The sequence below is a fragment of the Macaca mulatta genome, chromosome 6 (genome assembly GCF_049350105.2).
Source record: "Macaca mulatta isolate MMU2019108-1 chromosome 6, T2T-MMU8v2.0, whole genome shotgun sequence".
NCBI lineage: Eukaryota > Metazoa > Chordata > Mammalia > Primates > Cercopithecidae > Macaca > Macaca mulatta.
The window spans coordinates 132,683,111-132,702,905 of NC_133411.1; positions in this window are offsets into that span (position 1 = coordinate 132,683,111).

Sequence of the window (19,795 nt, forward strand, 5' to 3'; positions counted from 1 at the left end):
GTGGCTGAATGGATTAAAAAAATAAGACCCAATAATATGTTGCCTAAAAGAATCACACTCATCTATCAAGATACACATATACTGAAAGTAAAAGAATGGAAAAGAGATTCCATGCCAAAAGGAACCCAAAAAGAGCAGGAGTAGCTATACTTATATTAGACAAAATAGATTTCGAAGAAAAACTGTAAGAAAATACAAAGAAAGTCATTATACAATGATAAAGGGGTCAATCCAACAAGAAGTCATAATTTTAAATATATATGCACCCAACACTGCAGTGCACAGATATATGAAGGAAATACTAATATTATTAGAGCTAAAGAGAGAGCTAGACCTCAAGACAATAATAGCTGCAACTTCAACACCCCACTTTCAGCATTGGAGAGAGCTCCCAGACAGAAATTCAACAAAGAAACATGGAATTTAATCTGTACTATAGAACAAAGGGACCTAATAGTTATATTACATTTTATCCAAAGCCTGTAGAACACATTCTTCTGTCTAGCAAGTGGCTTACTCTCAAGGATAGAGCACACGTTAGGTCACAAAACAAGTCTGAAACCATTTTAAAAAATTGAAATAATATCAAGTATCTTCTCTGATTACAATGGAATAAAACTAGAAATCAACAATAGGGATTTTGGAAAGTATATAAAAATATGGAAATTAAACAAAAATGCTCCTGAATGACAAGTGAATTGATGAGGAAAGCAGGAAATAGAAAAATTTCTTGATACAAGTGATACCATAACCTATGAGACACATACCAAAACCTATGAGACACAGCAAAAGCAGTACTGAGGGGGAAATTTATAGCTATGTGTCTATATCAAAAAAGAAAAAAAAACTTCAAATAAATAATCTAATGATACATCTTAAAGAAGTAGAAAAGCAAGAGCAAACTGAACCCCAAAATAGTAGAATAAGTAATAAAGATCAGAGCAGAAATAAATGAATTTGAATTGAAGAAAACGGTACAAAAGATCAACAAGTTTGTTTTTTTGAAAAGATAAACAAAATTGACAAACCTTTATCCAGACTATGAAGATAAAAAGGGGAATAGACCCAAATAAATCAGAAATGAAAAAGGAGAAATTACAACTGATACCACAGAAATTCAAAGAATTATTAGTGGCTACTGTGAGGAATGATATGCCAATAATTTGGAAAATCTAGAGGAAATGGACAAATTGTGGGATAGAAGATCAATGCACAAAAATCAGTAGCATTTCTATATGCCAACAGTGAACAATCTGAAAAAGAAATTTAAAAATGTAATCTCATTTACAATAGCCACACATAAATACCTAGGAATTAACTTAACCTAAGAAGTGAAAGATCTCTACAACGAAAACTATAAAAACACTGATGAAAGAAATTGAAGAGAATACAAATAAAGGGAAAGATATTCCATGTTCATGAATTGGAAGAATTAATACTGTTAAAATCTTCATACTACCCAAAGTAATCTATAGATTCAATGCAATCCCTATAAAAATACCAATGACATTCTTCACAGAATAGAAAAAAATAATCCTGAAATTTATATGGAACCACAAAAGACCCAGAATAAGCAAAGCTATCCTGAGCAAAAAGAACAAAACTGAAGAATCACATTTCCTGACTTCTAATTGTAGTATATAGAGCTATATTAACCAAAACAGCATGGTAGTGGCATAAAAATGAGACACAGACCAATGGAGCAGAAGAGAGAAACCAGAAACAAATCCATACACCTACAGTGAATTCACTTTCAACAAAGTTGCCAAGCACATATGTTGGAGAAAGGACAGTCTCTTCAATAAATTTGGTTAGGAAAACTGGATATCCCTATATAGAAGAATGAAACTTGACCCCTATCTCTTACCACATACAAAAATCAAATCAAGATGAATTAAAGACTTAATTATAAGACCTCAAACTATGAAGCCACTACAAGAAAACTTTGCAGAAACTCTCCAGAATATTGGTCTGGGCAAAATTTCGTGAGTATTGTCTCACAAACACAGGCAACCAAAGCAAAAATGGACAAATTTAATCATATCAAGTTAATCTTCTGCACAGCAGAGTAAACAACCAACAAAATGAAGAGACATCTCAGAAGATGGGAGAAAATATTTGCAAATAACCCATCTGAGAAGAGACTAACAACCAGAACATAAAAGGAACTCAGACAACCCTATAGAAAAAAAAATTCAATTAAAAATGGGCAAAATATTTGAATAGACATGTCTCAAAAGAAGACAAATGTCAAACAGGCATACAAACAGGTGCTGAATATCACCATTATAGAAATGGAAATCAAAACTGCAATGGGATATCACACCCCAGAGATGATAAAATCTCCATTAAAATAGCTTTTATCCAAAAGACAGGAAATAACAAATGCTGGTAAAGATGTGGAGAAAAGGGAACTCTTATACACAACTGTTGGCAATTTAAATTATTCCAGCCACTGTAGAGAACAGTTTGGAAGTTTCTCAAAAAACCAAAAATAGGGCTACCATGTAATCCAGCAATCTCATTGCTGGGTGTGTACTCAAAAGAAGGGAAATCAATATATTGAAGAATTATCTGTACTCCTGTGTTTGTTGTAGTACTGTTCATGATAGCCAAGATATGGAAGTAACCTAAGTGTATATCAATAGATGACTGGATAAAGAAAATGTAGTACTTGTATATAATAGAATACTACTCAGACATCAAAAAGATGGCGTGTTGGTTTGCAACCAACATGGATTGAACTAAAGGTGATTATATTAGCTAAAGTAAACCAGGCACAGAAAGATAAATATTACGTGTTCTCACTTATTTGTGGGACCTGAAAATTAAAACAATTGAATTCATGGACACAGAGAGTAAAAGGATTGTTACTAGAGACTGGGAAGGGTAGTGCAGGCCTAGATGGGAGGTGGGGATTGCTAATGGGTTAAAAAAAGAATGAATGAATGAATAAGACCTACTATTTGATAGCACAAATGCTTGAGGAGATGGATACCCTGTTCTTTATGATGTGATTATTTCACGTTGCATGCCTGTATCAAACCATCTCATGTGCTCCATAAATATATACACCTACCTATGTATACACAAAATTAAAAGTTAAAAACATAGAAAGAATAAATATTAATTAGTATTTAGTAGCACAATAGGGTGACTATAACCAAAATAATTTAATTGTAATTTTCTAAATCAACTAAAAGAGAATAATTGGATTGATTGTAATACAAAGGATAAATGCCAGAAGGAATAGATACCCCCTTTGCCATGATGTAATTATTACACATTTTATGTTTGTATCAAAATATTTCATGTACCTCATATATACATGTACTATGTACTCACAAAAATTAAAAGTAAAAAATTAAAAATCCTCATATATGATATGGTTTGGCTGTGTCCTCACCCAAATCTAACTTGAATTGTATCTCCCAGAATTCCCATGTGTTGTGGGAGAGACCTGAGGGGAGATAACTGAGTCATGGGGGCTGGTCTTCCCCCAACTGTTCTAGTGATCGTGAATGGGTCTCACTAGATCTGATGGGTTTATCAGGGGTTTCCGCTTTTGCTTCTTCCTTATTTTCTCTTGCCACCACCATGTAAGAAGTGCCTTTTGCCTCCTGCCATGATTCTGAGGCCTCCACAGCCATGTGGAACTGTAAGTCCAATTAAACTTCTTTTTCTTCCAGTTTCAGGTATGTCTTGTCAGCAGCGTGGAAATGGACTAATACAGGAAATTGGTGCCAGTAGAGTGGGGTGTTACTTAAGATATGTGAAAATGTGGAAGTGACTTTGGAACTGGGTAACAGGCAGAGTTTGGAACAGTTTGGAGGCCTCAGAAGAAGACAGGGAAATGTGGGAAAGTTTGGAACGTCCTAGAGATTTGTTGAATGGGAACGGTTTTGCCTAAAATACTGATAGCAATATGGACAATGAGGTCCAGGGTCAGGTGGTCTCAGATGAAGAAGGTAAAGAACTTGTTGGGAACTGGAGCAAAGGTGACTCTTGTTATGTTTTAGCAAAAAGACTGGCAGCATTTTTCCCCTGCCCTAAAGATTTGCAGAACTTTGAACTTGAGAGAAATGATTTAGGGTATCTGGTAGAAGAAATTTCTAAGCAGCAAAGCATTCAAAATGTGACTTGGGTGCTGTTAAAAGCATTCTGTTTCAAAAGGGAAACAAAGCATAAAAGTTCAGAAAATTTGCAGCCTGATGACGTAGTAGAAAAGAAAAACCCTTTTGTTTTTTGAGAAGAAATTCAAGCTGGCTTCAGGAATTTACATAAGTAGCAAGGAACCTAATGTCAATCCCCAAGACCATGGAGAAAATGTCTCCAGGCCATGTCAGAGAGCTTCATGACAGCCCTTCCCATCATAGGCCCAGAGACCCAGGAGGAAAAAATGTTTTGTGGGCCAGGCGCAAGGTCCCCATGCTGTGTGCAGCCTAGGGACTTAGTGTCCTGTGTCCCAGCTGCTCCAGCCATGGCTGAGAGGGGCCAATGTAGAGCTTTGTCTGTGGCTTCAGAGAGTGGAAACCTCAAGCCTCAGTAGCTTTCACATATTGTTGAGCCTGCAGGTGCACAGAAGTCAAGAATTGAGGTTTGGGAACCTCTACCTAGATTTCAGAAGATGTATGAAAATGCCTAGATGGTCAGGCAAAAGTTTTCCCCAAGGGCAAGGCCCTCATGGAGAACCTCTGCTAGGGCAGTGTGGCAGGGAAATGTGGGGTTGGAGCCCCCATACACAGTCCCTACTGGGGCACTGCCTAGTGGAGCTGTGAGAAGAGGGCCACTGTCCTCTGGACCTCAGAATGGTAGATCCATGGACAGCTTGCACCATGTGCCTGGAAAATCTGCAGACACCCCACACCAGTGAAAGCAGCTGGGAGAGAGTCTGTACCCAGTGAAGCCATAGGGGCAGAGCTGCCCAAGACCATGAGAACATACATCTTGCGTAAGTGTGACCTGAATGTGAGACCTGCAGTCAAAGGAGATAATTTTGGAGCTGTAAAATTTGACTGCCCCACTGAATTATGTACTCGCATGGGCCCTGTAACCCCTTTGTTTTGGTCAATTTCTCATGTTTAGGATGGCTGTATTTACCCAATACCTGTACCCCCATTGTATCTAAAAAGTAACTATCTTGCTTTTGGTTTGACAGGTTCATAGGCAGAAGGGACTTTCCTTGCCTCAGATGAAAATTTGGGCTGTGGACTTTTGGGTTAATGCTGAAATGAGTTAAGACTTTGGGGGACTGTTAGGAAAGCATGGTTGGTTTTGAAATGTGAGGACATGAAATTTGAAGGGTCTAGGGGGTGGAATGATATTGTTTGGCTGTGTCCCCACCCAAATCTCAAGTTGAACTGTATCTCCCAGAATTCCCACATGTTATGGGAGGTATCCAGGGGCAGGTAATTTAATCATGGGGGCCGGTCTTTCCCGGGCCATTCTTGTGATAGTAAATGGATCTTGTGAGATCTGATGGGTTTATCAGGGGTTTCCACTTTTGCTTCTTTCTTATTTTCTCTTGCCCTTGCCATGTAAGAAGTGCCTTTCACCTCCCTCCATGATTCTGAGGCCTCCCCAGCCATGTGGAACTATAAGTCTAATTAAACCTCTTTTTCTTTCCAGTCTCAGGTATGTCCTTATCGGCAGTGTGAGAATGTACAGTATACTCAAGACATACTGTCTTGAGTATAAGACACTTTACTAAAAATCTGTCATTGGTTGTTGTTGCCTCTTTTGTCTGATTCAATACTTGCTGAAAAGTTTTACAGATAATAGAGATGAATGATATACTTGATTGGTGGTTGTTTTGTAGTCATTTCTCTTAAATTTGACATTAAGTTGTTATCCTATGATACTATTTTAGTTTTACCATAAGTAAAACTGGTGCATGGAAACTCCTATGGGAAGGAAATCTGCAGACTAAGTATGGTCCTGTGATGGTTAATATTAGTGTCAACTTGATTGAAGGATGCCTAGGTGGCTGGTAAAGTATTGTTTCTGGGTGTGTCTGTGAGGGTGTTGCCAGAGGAGAATGACGTTTGAGTTGGTGGACTGGGAGAGGAAGACCCACCCTCAATGTGGGTGGGCACCATCTAATGGGCTGCCAGCACCACTAGAACAAAGCAGGTTGAAGAAGGTGGCATAAGCTGGCTCACTGAGTCTTCTGGCTTTCATCTTTCTCCCATGCTGGATGCTCCCTTCTATTCCTCCTGTCCCTCTATGTCAGACTCCAGGTTCTTCAGCCTTTGAACTCTTGGATTTACACCAGTGGTTTGCTGGGGGTTCTCAGGCCTCCAGTCACAGACTGAAGGCTGCACTGTTGGCTTCCCTGCTTTTGAGGCTTTGGTCTTACACTGAGCCACTACTCGTTTCCTTCTTCCCCAGCTTGCAGATGACCTATCATGTGACTTTGCCTTGTGACTGTGTGAGCCAATTCTCCTTAATAAACTCCCTTTCATATATACGTATATCCTATTAGTTCTGTCCCTCTAGAGAACCCTAACCAAAACAGGCCCGTAAATGTTTTTTATAACTTTGGTTCAGCCTAGTGCTTACTATAATTTCTAACATGTATATAAAGAGGTATACGTATAAAAGAAATCTCATAGTAAGAGATTTGTATGTAATATGCAAATATTATAAAAAAGACCAATATGGCCTCATATTTATAAGGTGGTCAGATATAACCTTAGATACAACAGTAGAGTACTATTGAACTATATTATTGGAAAGCCATAAGAAATAGGGCTCTCAGTTTCAGCGTTAAAGGAGTATTTCCATCTGGTGGGTGAGACAGAATACACATAGATGTGAATCACTTGGGTCTTATGGTGCATCATGCAAACAAGTGGAGGCCAATGCCCTGTGCTAAGAAGGCTCACGACAAAGTGGTATTCGGCAGTATTCCAATACAGAAGACTTCCTGGAGTTAGTAATTATTTTTGAAAAATTTTATTTAAAAACCTTATAAAACTAATATATGCACATAGGTTCTTTGGACATTCAAACAATTCAGAAGTACATATAGTACCGGATATAAGTTTTCCTTTATATCCTTTCTCAAACTTCCAATTCTATTCACTTATGTAAGGTAACTTCTGCTAGCATTTGCTATATGATATGCTATATTCAGATTATCTCTATTTATCTATCATCTATTTTTCTTTCTATGTATCTGTCCATGAATGAGATCAAACTATATACATATTCTGCAATTTTCTCTTTAATTTGTCAATATTTTTACAATTTTTCTCATGTTAGCATGCATATATATGTATTATGTATATATTTTTTTGAAAAATTTTATATAGCATGTATGTATCCTAATGTAAACTTTCATTTATTGATTTTTACATTTCATCTATCACAAACAGCATTGCAATGAAAATTCTTCCAGTTAATTCATTTATTTATTCGTTTGATAGATGTTTATTGAGTGACTACCATATGTCAGGCATTGCCTTAGGTGTGGCAAAAATGAACAAAAAACACACAACTAACCAACCAACAAACCAATGATAACAAAAATATGTGGTTACTGATAGAGTTGGGACCATGGACTTAGTAATCATAATAAATACTTTAATGCAATATTTTTTAAAGGTCAAAATTAATTACAAGTTCTATGATAAAATATAGAATTTTAAATAAAAAGAGTCTGTAGCTAGCTCACAGTCTAGTTAAGGAGACGTTAAATAAATACAAAATTATTATTATTATTATTGTTCTTCACAAATTGTGATGAGGGAAAACAATAGGCTATTATAAGAGGATCCTGTGCTAAATTAGATTCAGGTGTCAGAGACTGTCACAGATTGGTTTTCTCTAGAAGCCAATCAGAAGAGAATTAGCAGTTAGGGGGTTTGTTAGGGTGTGTTCTTAAGCCCATCACCTGGGAGAGAAAAGACAGCAGGATTTGGGAGAGTGAGAGGTTGAGCTGCAATGCCTTCTCAGCTGGAACCTCAGGTGACTCTGTGGCAGTTCTGGAGGTAAAATGACTTCTCAAAACTCTACCAAGTTAGGACAAGAGGGATGGGCTGAGTTCTCATGTCAATAAATCACTTAAATGTGGACCACCTTGGGAAGGAGTTGTGTCCTTGAACCAGGTGGCTTTATTCAGTTAAGATAATTCCTGAAGGGGTCTGCAATGGAATGCTGGCTGCTGACTGCACTCATAGCATCTTGAAGGAGGCCTCCGTGGCACAGCAGAGAGATGACAGCATCCACCACAGAAACCATATTGCAGGGGAAATGAACCTGCAGGAGAAACAGTAATATGAAATTCCTTCAACAAGTGTTTATGAAGCTCCTGTTATATGACAGGTACGACTTCAAGTTCTGGAAAGTACTGCAGAAGATGAAGAAAAGTTTTTTTACTAAAGGCTTATGAGGTGCCATGACCTGTGTTAAGCCCTTCCCAAGAATTATTTAATCGTTCCTTTCCAAGGAATTTATAAGCTGGGTCCCATGATCATTCCCATTTTAGGTAAGAAAATTGAGGCTCAGAGATTTTGCAGCTTGACCATAATCTCACAGCTAATGAGTCATAAGCAGCATTGAACCTAAAGTCTTTATACTACAATGTCTTTGAGTGTCCTTGATCTCAATTTAACATTGCCCTATTATTGTGTGCATATTAGACAGTTCTGTATTATAGATTCCTAGAAGTAAGGTTGTTGTGTCAAAGTGTATATGCATTTTTAAATGTTAGTAGATACTACCAAACTGATCTTCAAACAGTACCAATTTATACCTTTGCTCTGGGCCTATAGAAATGCATACTTGCCCACAGCCTTGTCACCTGTGGTTATTAACAATTCTTTTCATTACTGTTAAAATAATAAGTGAAAATTTAGTATAATTGTTATTTTAACTTGGCTTTTCCAAAGGACCAATGAGGTTGAGTCTTTTTTCATACTTACTGGCAATTTCAGGGCTTATTTCTTGTGAATATCCTGTTTATAATTTTTCTGAACTTTTATTGTGATACCTTATTTTCAATAATTAGTAGTTCTTTGCCTATGTGTTGCAAATATTTTTCACAATCTCCTGTTTTTTAAATGTTTTTATCCATCTCTCATTGCATAATTTGTTTTGAAAAATTAAGAAGTCAAAGCTTTCAATCTTTAAGCTTTCTGGATTTTATGTCTTGCATAGAAAAGCTTTTTACATCTCAAATATAAAAAATGTTTTATATTTTAATGTGCATACATAAAATTGTGGAACAACCCACGTGGAATTTATTTTTGTGAATTATGTGAGATAGATGTTTAACTTAATTTTTTTTCCAGTGGATAGCTAAAATTCTATTGAGTTTTCCTGAATGATTTTAAATGTTACTTTTATTATCTCTCATTGATACTATCTCTGCTTCTAGATTCTATTTAGTTTTATTATTTTATTTTTCCATTCCTGAACCAATTTGATACTAATTATTGCTATATTATTGTAATTACTGTATTTGGTAGGGCAAGTCTCCTTTCTTTGCTCTTCTAGGTGAACTTAAGAGTCAATGTATCAAGTCCTACAAATTACCCCATTGGGATTTTGATTGGGATTGCACTGAATTGTAGATTAATTATAGATTAATTTCTAGATGACTTTACATGACTTAAATGCTTATAAAACACCTTGATAAGGTTAAGACTTGAAATCTAAAACATAGTTACCAATTTGTTCAGTTTTTACTTTGTCCTTCCATAAAATACAGTTTTCTTCATGTATCTTATAACTTTCCTCACATACTTCTAGCACTTAGGACTAAATCATGAGACCTTACAATATTTGCAGGTATTGTAAGGAGTACCTTTGTTCATAACATCTTTGAATTATTTATTGCTCTGACATAAGAAAAAATAGCTAACACTTAAATATACTTTACTGTATGCCAGGCATAGTGCTTTACATATATAAAAACATTTAATTCTCAAAGCAACTCAATGAGGATGGTGCCATTATTAATCTGATTTTACAGAAGAAGATACTGAGATATGGAGAAGTTGAGTAACTAGACTACACAATTATAATATATCTGGGAAAAAGTGGAGCCAGAGTGAAACAAGGCAAAGAATTTCTCCACAGTCTGCTCTTGAACCACTATGTTTTGATCTGTGTGATGGTGGTTCTGGTCATCTTACTAAATCCTTTTATTACTTCTGATCCTTCTTAAAGTTGTTTGATTAGGTAGAAATTGCATAATCAGCTTATGGCAATTTAAAATATTACATTCGCATACTTATTCTGTTTATGTCACTTTTTTCATATTGCTTGAGGATCTTGCTCTGCGTTTCCCATCATCTAGAGTTCCTCCCACACCCTTCTTTGAGAAGGTCTCAAACAGCATAATTAATGTATGTTTCATGCATGCAATCATTTGTAGACTACTTAGGATTTTCTACATAGAGAACCATCTTATTCACAAAGAATGTTCTTTCTACTTTTTTCCTTTTCTATCCATACATATTATTTCTTTTTCTAGCTGTATTGTTCTTGCCAGGACTGCCACTGAAATGTAGACACCTTTCCTTTGAGAAGGAAAGAGTTCATTGTTTTACCATTATGTGTGCTCTTACCTTTAGATTTTCAATAGATGTTATCAAGTTTTAAAAATTTCCTTTTTTGTAGTTTCTTATTAGTTAATATGATTTGATATTTTGGATTTTGTCAAATGTTTTAATGCATTTATGAAGATGATCACTTTTTTGTTGTTATTGTAATCTGTTTATATAGTGAGTTACATTGGTTGATTGTATTTTGTTAACCCAACCTTGAATTTCTGTGATAAACCCCACCTGATCATTAATTCTTATTCTTTTTACATAATGTTGGATTCCATTTAGTAATTTTTTTGTTAAGAACGTTTGTTTCCATATTCATGATTGCTCTGTAGTTGCTTTTTCTTAATGCTTGATTACTGGTCTTAGTAATAGAGTATTTTTGGATTCATGGGAGAAGTTGGAAAGTATTACCTTCTTACATGTTTTCTAAAAGAGTTTGCAAAAAAAATGGTATTTCTTCTTTAAAAGTGTGATAAAATGCATCAACAAAGCCACTTAGGCCTGGAGTTTCCTTTGTGAGAGGTTCTTAAGTACAAAGTCATATTTTTTAAAAATACGTAAAAGGCTATTAGAGTTATGTATTCTTTCTAAGTGAGCTTTCATGCATTCTTTGTTTCAATAAATTTATTTTATCTAGACTATGAAATTTACTAGCATAAAGTTCTTTATAATATTCCTTCATTATCTTTGTAATATCTGTAGGATCTGTAGTTATGTCTCCTCTCTCTTCCTGCTGTTGGTAAATCAATTTTTTTTTTTTCTGATCACTCTTTCTAAAGACTTATTAGATGTATTCAACTTCTCACAGAAACAGCTCTTTGGTTCACTGATTTTTCTCTAGTTTTTTTCTGTTTTCAATTCTATTGGTTTTTGCTTTTATTTTTGTAATTTACTTTTGCTTGCTTACTTTGTGTTTGATTTTTCTTTCTCTCTTTCTTTTTTTTTTTTTTTTCAGACGGAGTCTGGCTCTGCTGCCCAGGCTGGAGTGCAGTGGCATGATCTCAGCTCACTGCAAGCTCTGCCTCCCAGATTCACGCCATTCTCCTGCCTCAGCCTCCCAAGTAGCTGGGATTGCAGGCATCCACTGGTACCATGCCTGGCTAATTTTTCTGTATTTTTAGTAGAGATGGGGTTTCACCGTGTTCGCCAGGATGGTCTCGATCTCCTGACCGACCACCTCAGCCTCCCAAAGTGCTGGGATTACAGGCATGAGCCAGCCTGCCTGCCTGCCTGCCTTCCTTCCTTCCTTCCTTCCTTCCTTCCTTCCTTCCTTCCTTCCTTCCTTCCTTCCTTCCTTCCTATTTCTCTCTCTCTCTCTCTTTCTCTCTTTCTCTCTCTCTCTCTCTCTCTCTCTTTCTCTCTCTCTTTCACAAATGGAGTCTGTTGTCTAGGCTGGAGTGTAGTGGTGTGATTATAGCTAACTGCAGATTTCTTCCTCTTTTTTATTTTCTTAAGGTGGATACCTAGCTCCCTTTCTTAACTTCTAATAAAGACATTTAAAGTTATACATTTCTTTTTAAGCACTGCAGCATACAAATTTTGATATCCTGTGTTTTAATTTTCATTCAGATACAGACTTTCTTATTTTGTATGTGATATCTTCTTTGATCAATAGGCATTTAGTAACGTGTCATTAGATTTCCAAATATTTTGAGATTCCTCTTATCAATTCCTAATACAATTCCCTGTTACCAGAAAACTTACTTTGCATGACTTGAATCCTTTAAAATTTACTGGGACTTGTTTTGTGGCCCAGAATATGGCCTATTTTAATAAATATTCTGTGTACACTTGAAAAGAATGTGTATTCTGCTGTTATTGGATGTAATGCTACTTAAGTATCTATTAGTTCAAATTTGTTTATGGCAGTGGTTAAATGTCCTATATACTTACTGATTTTCTGCCTACTTATTCTATCATTATAGAGAGAAGTGTGCTGACATCCCTGACTATTGTGAATTTTTCCACTACTTTTTCAGTCCTATGTGTTTTGTTTCATATATTTTGAATCTCCATTATCAGGGACATGAAAATTTAGAGTTGTTATGTCCTTTTGATTTTTGTCTCCTTTGTCATTTTAAAATGATCTGATTTATCTCTGATAATATTCTTTGCACTGAAATTTTTGTCTAATATTAATAAAGCTATGCTAGCTATTTTTAGTACTATTGGCTGAGAATATTTGTTTTCATTCTTTCATTTTCAACCTCTCTATAATTTTATTTAAAGCCATTTATTGTAGACAGTATATAATTGGCTCTGGCTTTTTTTTGTGCTTCAATTAGGCAATTAGCACATATTTTCAAGTTTACTGATCTTTTCTTTTATAGTAGCTAAACTGCTGCTAATCCTATTCACTGAGTTTTTTAAATTTTAGATAACATGTTTTCTACCTCTATAGCTCCATTTGATAATTTTATTTTATAGTTTCCATTTTTTATCATTTCCTTCTTGTATTTCTTAAAATCCTTGAACATATTTATATTACCTGTTTTTAAATCCTTGTATGAGAATTCTGTTATGCCTATCGCTTTTGGTTTTATTTCTATTGAATGACTTTTCTCCTATTTATTTGTCACATTGTTCTGCTTCTTCACACATATAGTAATTTTTCATTGGATATTAGATGTTTTATTGACTATCTGGTTTGCTTGTTTAAGCATAACCCTTAAATAATTTAAGTATGACCCTTTTGGGATCTTCCCTCAATGTGCTGGGCTTTTAATAAGGTCCCTTCACTATGACGTATTAGAAATTGAACATCTCTCAGCTCTTTGTGAACTTGGAAATTGTTCAGATTAGTTTTCCATTGTGCTTTGTTGCTTGCCTTTGTAGAGGTTCACATTACTTATTAAGTGTAATTTGTTTGGAACCTTCCTTAACCATGATCCAAAAAGTGCCTTCAGTCAAAAAGATAGAGCAACCATGAGGCTTATCTTAATCATTTACCTATTCAAAGATTGCAGTCATATGGGACCTGTTATCTAATGTCTGAAAACATTACTTCTTGCATTTGTCTAGGTTTATTTTTATTTATGGGGTGACATGAATAGGTCTGGAGCCATTTACTTCCTCATTGAAGAAGTGGAAGTTCTTTCTCTAGTTTTTATTTATATTAATGTACTGAATTTTATTGCTAAAAATTACATCGATATTTGGAACCCTACTTTTCATAATATGTTACTCACGTAAAATATGTTACATTTTTAGGTACTTTCACTAATATTTTAATTAGAATTTTTATATTTGGATTCATAAGTAAGGATGATTGGGAGTATCCTTTAATCCTATTTTTCCCTGACTTTGGTATCAGAGTTGTAATTTGTAAATTTATTTAGAAAGTTGTTAAACTTTTTACATGCTCTGTAATAGTTCTAAAACCAGAATTTATACTTTTCATCTTACATTTCTAATGAAAATATCTGTATTAGATCTTTTATTAGGAGATAGAGGGAATAATTTTATTTCTGGAGTGCCTTTTAAATTTCTTTTATAATTATTGATATATTAGTGTTTCCTACCTCTTAATTTTGTTTTGAAATAGAGACAAGGTCTTGCCATCTTTCCCAGGCTGGTCTTGAACTCCCGAGGTCAAATAATCTTCCCATCTCAGCCTCCCAAAGTGCTGGGATTACAGGTGTGAGTCACCATGTCTGGCCTTCTACCTCTGCTTGTTTGACTTTTTATTTTCCTAATCATGTAATCTAAGTTGTATGTATTTACACCTATAATTCCCTCATGATTCAGAAACTCCTTATCCTTTTCCTATATATGGCATTTTCCTATATATGACATTTCCTATATATGACTTCTAATGTTTTAAAATTTGTTTAATCTTTTTTCTTTGTTGCATTCACCAAACTTTTACCTATTTTGCCTTTTCAAATCATATTTTGACATTTTCAAAGAGTGTATTTTTAGTGAAGTTTAGGAAATGAGAGGGCTAAAGAGAGAAGACAACATTATATTACACAAGAAGAAGAACACACATAAAGACAAAGCAAGAATGTGTGTGGAAAGGTGTGTGAGATGATGAGATGGAAGAGGGGGGTGGGATGAAGGGTCTTGAGGAATATCCTAAGGGCTAGGCAAAGAACTTCTGAGTTGAAACAGCTGATGATGAGAAATGATGCCATGTTTATAAGCTTTGGAAACATATAATTGAAATAGACTTGGAAGAAAATTATTTCAACAGCTTTGGTATGTTGACATGCTCGGATTTTGAAGGCAGAGAGCTTTTCTTGGGATGCTGCCTCAGAAAGGCTTAAGAGAACACAAGGATGATTTAGATAAGTTGTTTTGAAAATGGAAAAATGAAGTGTGAACCCAAAATATAATATTGAAGAGAATATGGTGTATATTGACTCTGGAAATACATGCGTGGTTTTAGCGGTGGGAAAAGGTATGAGAAGGAAAATTTTAAAAAGGAGAATGTTGCAAAGTTGTAAGATTTTGAGAACTGAAAAAAGCTGGTATAATAAATGTTGGTAAAGAAATTGGGTTGAGCTGCCTAACAGGGTGGAAGGGGCAAGCGGGTATCTGCTCAGGATACATAATAGATATGTGATATTAAATAGATGTTCTACAGATGTTCTAGACACATGAATAAAATATAAAAGCATATTCAGGGTCACCAAAGATTTCAGGGGTCTGGTTTCCTCAGGCTTCAAAAAGCACTTTCAGTTGGACAGGTTTCTCTTTTTGGCTTTTTACAACCCTTAAATGAGAGTTAAATCTGGTGTTTTCAGTTGAGTCTAACAATTTGAGCAGGATAAACATCAGGTGGCTGGGCGTAGTGGCTCATGCCTGTAATCCCTGCCCTTTGAGAGGCAGAGGCAGGCAGATAATGAGGTCAGGAGATGAAGACCATCCTGGCCAACATGGTGAATCCCATTTCTACTAAAATACAAAAAAATTAGCCAGACGTGGTGGCGCATGCCTGTAGTCCCAGGTACTTGGAGGCTGAGGCAAGGGAATCACTTGAACTTGGGAGGCAGAGGTTGCAGTAAGCCGAGATCGTGCCACTGCACTCTAGTCTAGCAACAGAGCAAGACTCCATCCCCACAACGCCAAAAGAAAAAAAAATCAGGTAAATTCATTATTATTATTATTATTATTATTTAGAATATGCTGGGGGATAATAGAAGCCTTCGCCAGGATTGCTTAAGAATCAAAGAGGTTATTACAGGCAAAACTCAGAAGCAAGAGAAGGTACAATATAGTTCTGCAATTCCTTTTTGCCTTCTGATGCTTGACGAGAGTACTCAATTTTGAAAAGAGGTCACTATGCTCTGATGGTCCTTTCTTGTATTTCCTGCTATGGCTCTTTATAGGAAGGCCAGAAACTATCACTATAGCAGCTGTATATATAAACATTTAAGGTCCAGAACGAGTATAGTCCATTATAACACTTTGACCTTACTGTTTCAGGCCTAGTAATGCTGTTTTTCAAAAAAACAGCATTTAACAGCAGTTGTTTTCCAAATAATGTAGCATGTTTTCCCCTACTCTAATAGCTTATATAAAGAACCATTTTCCCAAGTTACCCATGGATGTTGAAAATAGTTTCTGCATTTCCCCTGGCTTACATTCTAGTTGTCAAAAAGTCAAAACACAAACACTAGCTGAACAGACTCAGTTACATCTCAACATGGTAATTGTTAAATCACTCAGTAGGAGGAAAAAAAAAGTCACACAAGGAGTTATTATTATGCATATGCATTTTTAATGTCTGATTCTCTGTATAACCTTAAATTACAATGCAAGTTAAATTTCCCTTGCTGATTTATAAACATAATGTAAACTCTAGACACAGTTAATGATATTGCAATGTAAAAGTGTTCCGTTGCAAACTAAAGACCTTGCTTAGTGCTAGAAAGCTCCAGGTTTATTTCAATGTGATCATTGAGGCACTATGCAGAGATTATGCATTTATTGTATTTTTTTCATGAATACATGAATGAATAATAAGTTCAACAAACAAGAGTTTCCTACTGGGAATGTCAAACAAATCATTCTGCCAAGCGCTCTGAATTTCAATCAATCACTCTCCGTAACACTTGCCCCACTGCGATCTTCAGCTTCAGCAGAGTCAGCACTTGGAATCACTACAAGCAATCTTGGACAGGAGGCATAAGGTGCAAGAGTGCAGAAAGAGCAGGCCATCCTCCTGTTCTTCTCACCCAAGCAGGAGTTCTTTGCCAAGACACATACTTGTTGCCTTTATATTAGTGGGGGGCTAGGGTAATGGTGGCTCATATTCCAATAGCCTTGATTCTACCACACCCTTGCTGTTTCCCATAAGTTGGAGCCCACAAGTTCTAGTGAATGGCTCAGTGGAGAGAAAGTGTCCATTTGAGGTGCACGGAAAAAACTGAACAAACACTAGTAAACAGAACTGCACAGCTGTAGCACTTTTAGGACCTGAATGAATGGGAACAGTGTTATTAGTGTAAAGACACCATGCAAGATTTGGTTTGTAGAGCATGGAGTCTTTATTTTAGGAAGAATTATTTGAGGTTTTAATGTTGAATTTTGGTGTCTGTCTTCAGGAATCACTATTTTCACCTAAAAGAGTTCAACACCACTATTATGGTAGCCTCGATTCATATTGAGGTGGGAGAAGAAGTGTGGAGAAGAGAACAATTCTTTATTTGCATTTGTTTGTCCAAAGGTAGTTTTAGGACAAACAACTCTTTAGATGGAGCTGTTACCTCCTTCTGCCCCTTTACCTACATCGTAACCTGAGGTGGATTCTGGTACTGAAGTTGAGAACCTTATTGGATGCCAGTTTGAAGTGAATTTCCTACAGCTTGATGCAGCATGCTTAGTCTAAGGAAAGTTGCCCATATACTGGTTGAATATCTCTTAGCCAAAATGCTTGGGGCCGGAAGTATTGGGTTTCAGATTTTCCCTGATTTTAGGATATATGCATACACATAATGAGATATCTTGAGGATGGGCCCAAGTCTAAATATGAAATTTATCAGAGTTTGAAGCATTTCAGATTTTAGATTTTCCAGTTAGGGGTGCTCAAGTTGTACCAGGAAAGCTTGCTACTCATCACCTACCAAATTAATGACTACTCAACAAATTTTGAGTGAATTCCAAAGGCTGTGATAATCAGATTTCTACTTCAGTATAAACACATAGTTTACCTCCTCCCAGTCAATTAAATGTTACCAAATAATACAACTGCTCATGTTTTATTTATAGCCTTCAGAATGAGAATCTTATTTTTACTAACTCTAATTAGACTCTTCTGGCCACAGGACCTATCCTGTATCTGTGTGGATCAGATGTTGGCTGTCTGTTTTCATAGCACATGAAGTACAAAGCATAGCTGTTACTTAATAGAGGTTGGTTCCCGTCCTCTCTATTCCTTAGTATTTATCATAAAAACAAATACCACAAGTTGCAGATTTATCAAGTTTTGTTAAAATATGCCTTTTCCACTATGAATCTGATATAAATAAATACAGGTTTCATTGCATTTTTAATAGAGGAAAGTGGCTGGATAAAATGTGACAATTATTTTAACCTTTAGTGGCAGGCCCTAGATTAAACATTTGGGGTTGGGAAATGATTCCAATAGAAACAGGCTCTTAAATTCCTCTACCAATGGTCCTGGCTGGCTGTGCAATGCAGGATAAATAACATCACCATTGTAAGCCTCAGTTTTCTCATCTGTGAAATGCAAAAGTTGTACAGATTTGTTCCAAGCGCCCTTCTGATAATGTAACGTAGTTTTTAAAGGACAGAGTGGAGCTGAACTACTTGAGGTTCAATTCCTTAGTAAATTACTTACCTTCTCTGTGCCTCGGGGTCCTCATCAGTGACAAGGTTGTTATAAGGATTTGAGTTGATATGTATAAACTACTTACCCAGGTAAATTCTGTAAGTAAGCTATTATTCTAATTCTGACTTCCATGGTTTTAATAACATTTATTAGTTATTGAGTAGTTAATGTTATCACCACAAATGGGCTAAATATTATTTATCTCTTGTGAAAAATATCACAACAAACCGACTATGAACATACTATAATCATCTCTATTTTACAAACAAGGAAAATTAGGCCAAATCCTAAGTTAATTACTAAAATTAGGATCTGAACACGAATCCCAGGCCAGTTCAGTATGCTCCAGCATCAGCTATTGTCCCATCCCCTCTCTCCTGTTGGAAATAGACTAGTCTTCAAGGATTGCTGGAAGACAAAGGCAGAAAAGCAGGAAGGAGACTTTTTTGATGCCTCTGCTTAGCTTGGTGTCCGACTCTGAAAAATGTTCTCTGTTGAATTGATTTCTGCCGGTTTCGTTGCTGACTTTGGCACTTTGTTTCACATTTAGTCGGTGTTTATCTAAATGAGTTCAAGCTACTTTCTTCTTCCACACTAAATCCATAATGACCTATTGCTTCTGAATTAATTACTGGTTCAGTTCGCTGGTATTGCTGCATTCCTTTTCATTTTTTCCAGTTGCTTTCACTGTACTGTTAGCTTTTCCAACCTGCGTTTCTTCTCTACTACTTCCTGTCTCTCTTCCTTCCCAGGAAGAAAGGCAAAAGCAGCAAACTCATATTGTGCCCACAGAACTTCTCCCGTGGTTCCAATTCCTCTTTACAGTGTATGTGTGTGTGTGTGGGGGGGGCGTGGGGGAGAGTGTGTGTGTGTGTGTGTGTGTGTGTGTGTATGCTTCAGAAATGTTAGCCTCAGTACTTCTGGTGGGGCTTGTGGTAGGTGCCAAAACATCCATTTCTCACCTGAGAGTTCAAGATGGCCCTGAATGCTGGTAAGCAAGAGATAAAGCCAAGGTGTATTTCTCTATCAGTCCACTTAAGCCACTTATTTCCACCAACTCTTTGAAGTCAGAATCTGATATCCCAGGGAGAGTCCCTTACATTCTCTGAGGGACAGGGCAGTCCTGCTGCTCCAATGCTTGCTGAAGCAAGCGTGTGTATATAGGTGGCGGATTTACAAAAGCAAACACACAATATTGATTTTTTACAATAGTGTTCATTTTAAATAAGATTTTGTATTTAATGCTTTATTAGCTCAAATCTTCTGCAACTCTTTTAAATACTCACCATAAGATTGAATGAGAAAGCAGTTAGGAGCTGCAAGAACGTGAGATTAGCTAAACTGGGTTTACTTTTGAATCTCGAAATCAAATAGGCTAAGTATTCTAACAATCTACCCTCCCATCTCATCTACACATGAGGGAGAAGCCTCTTCT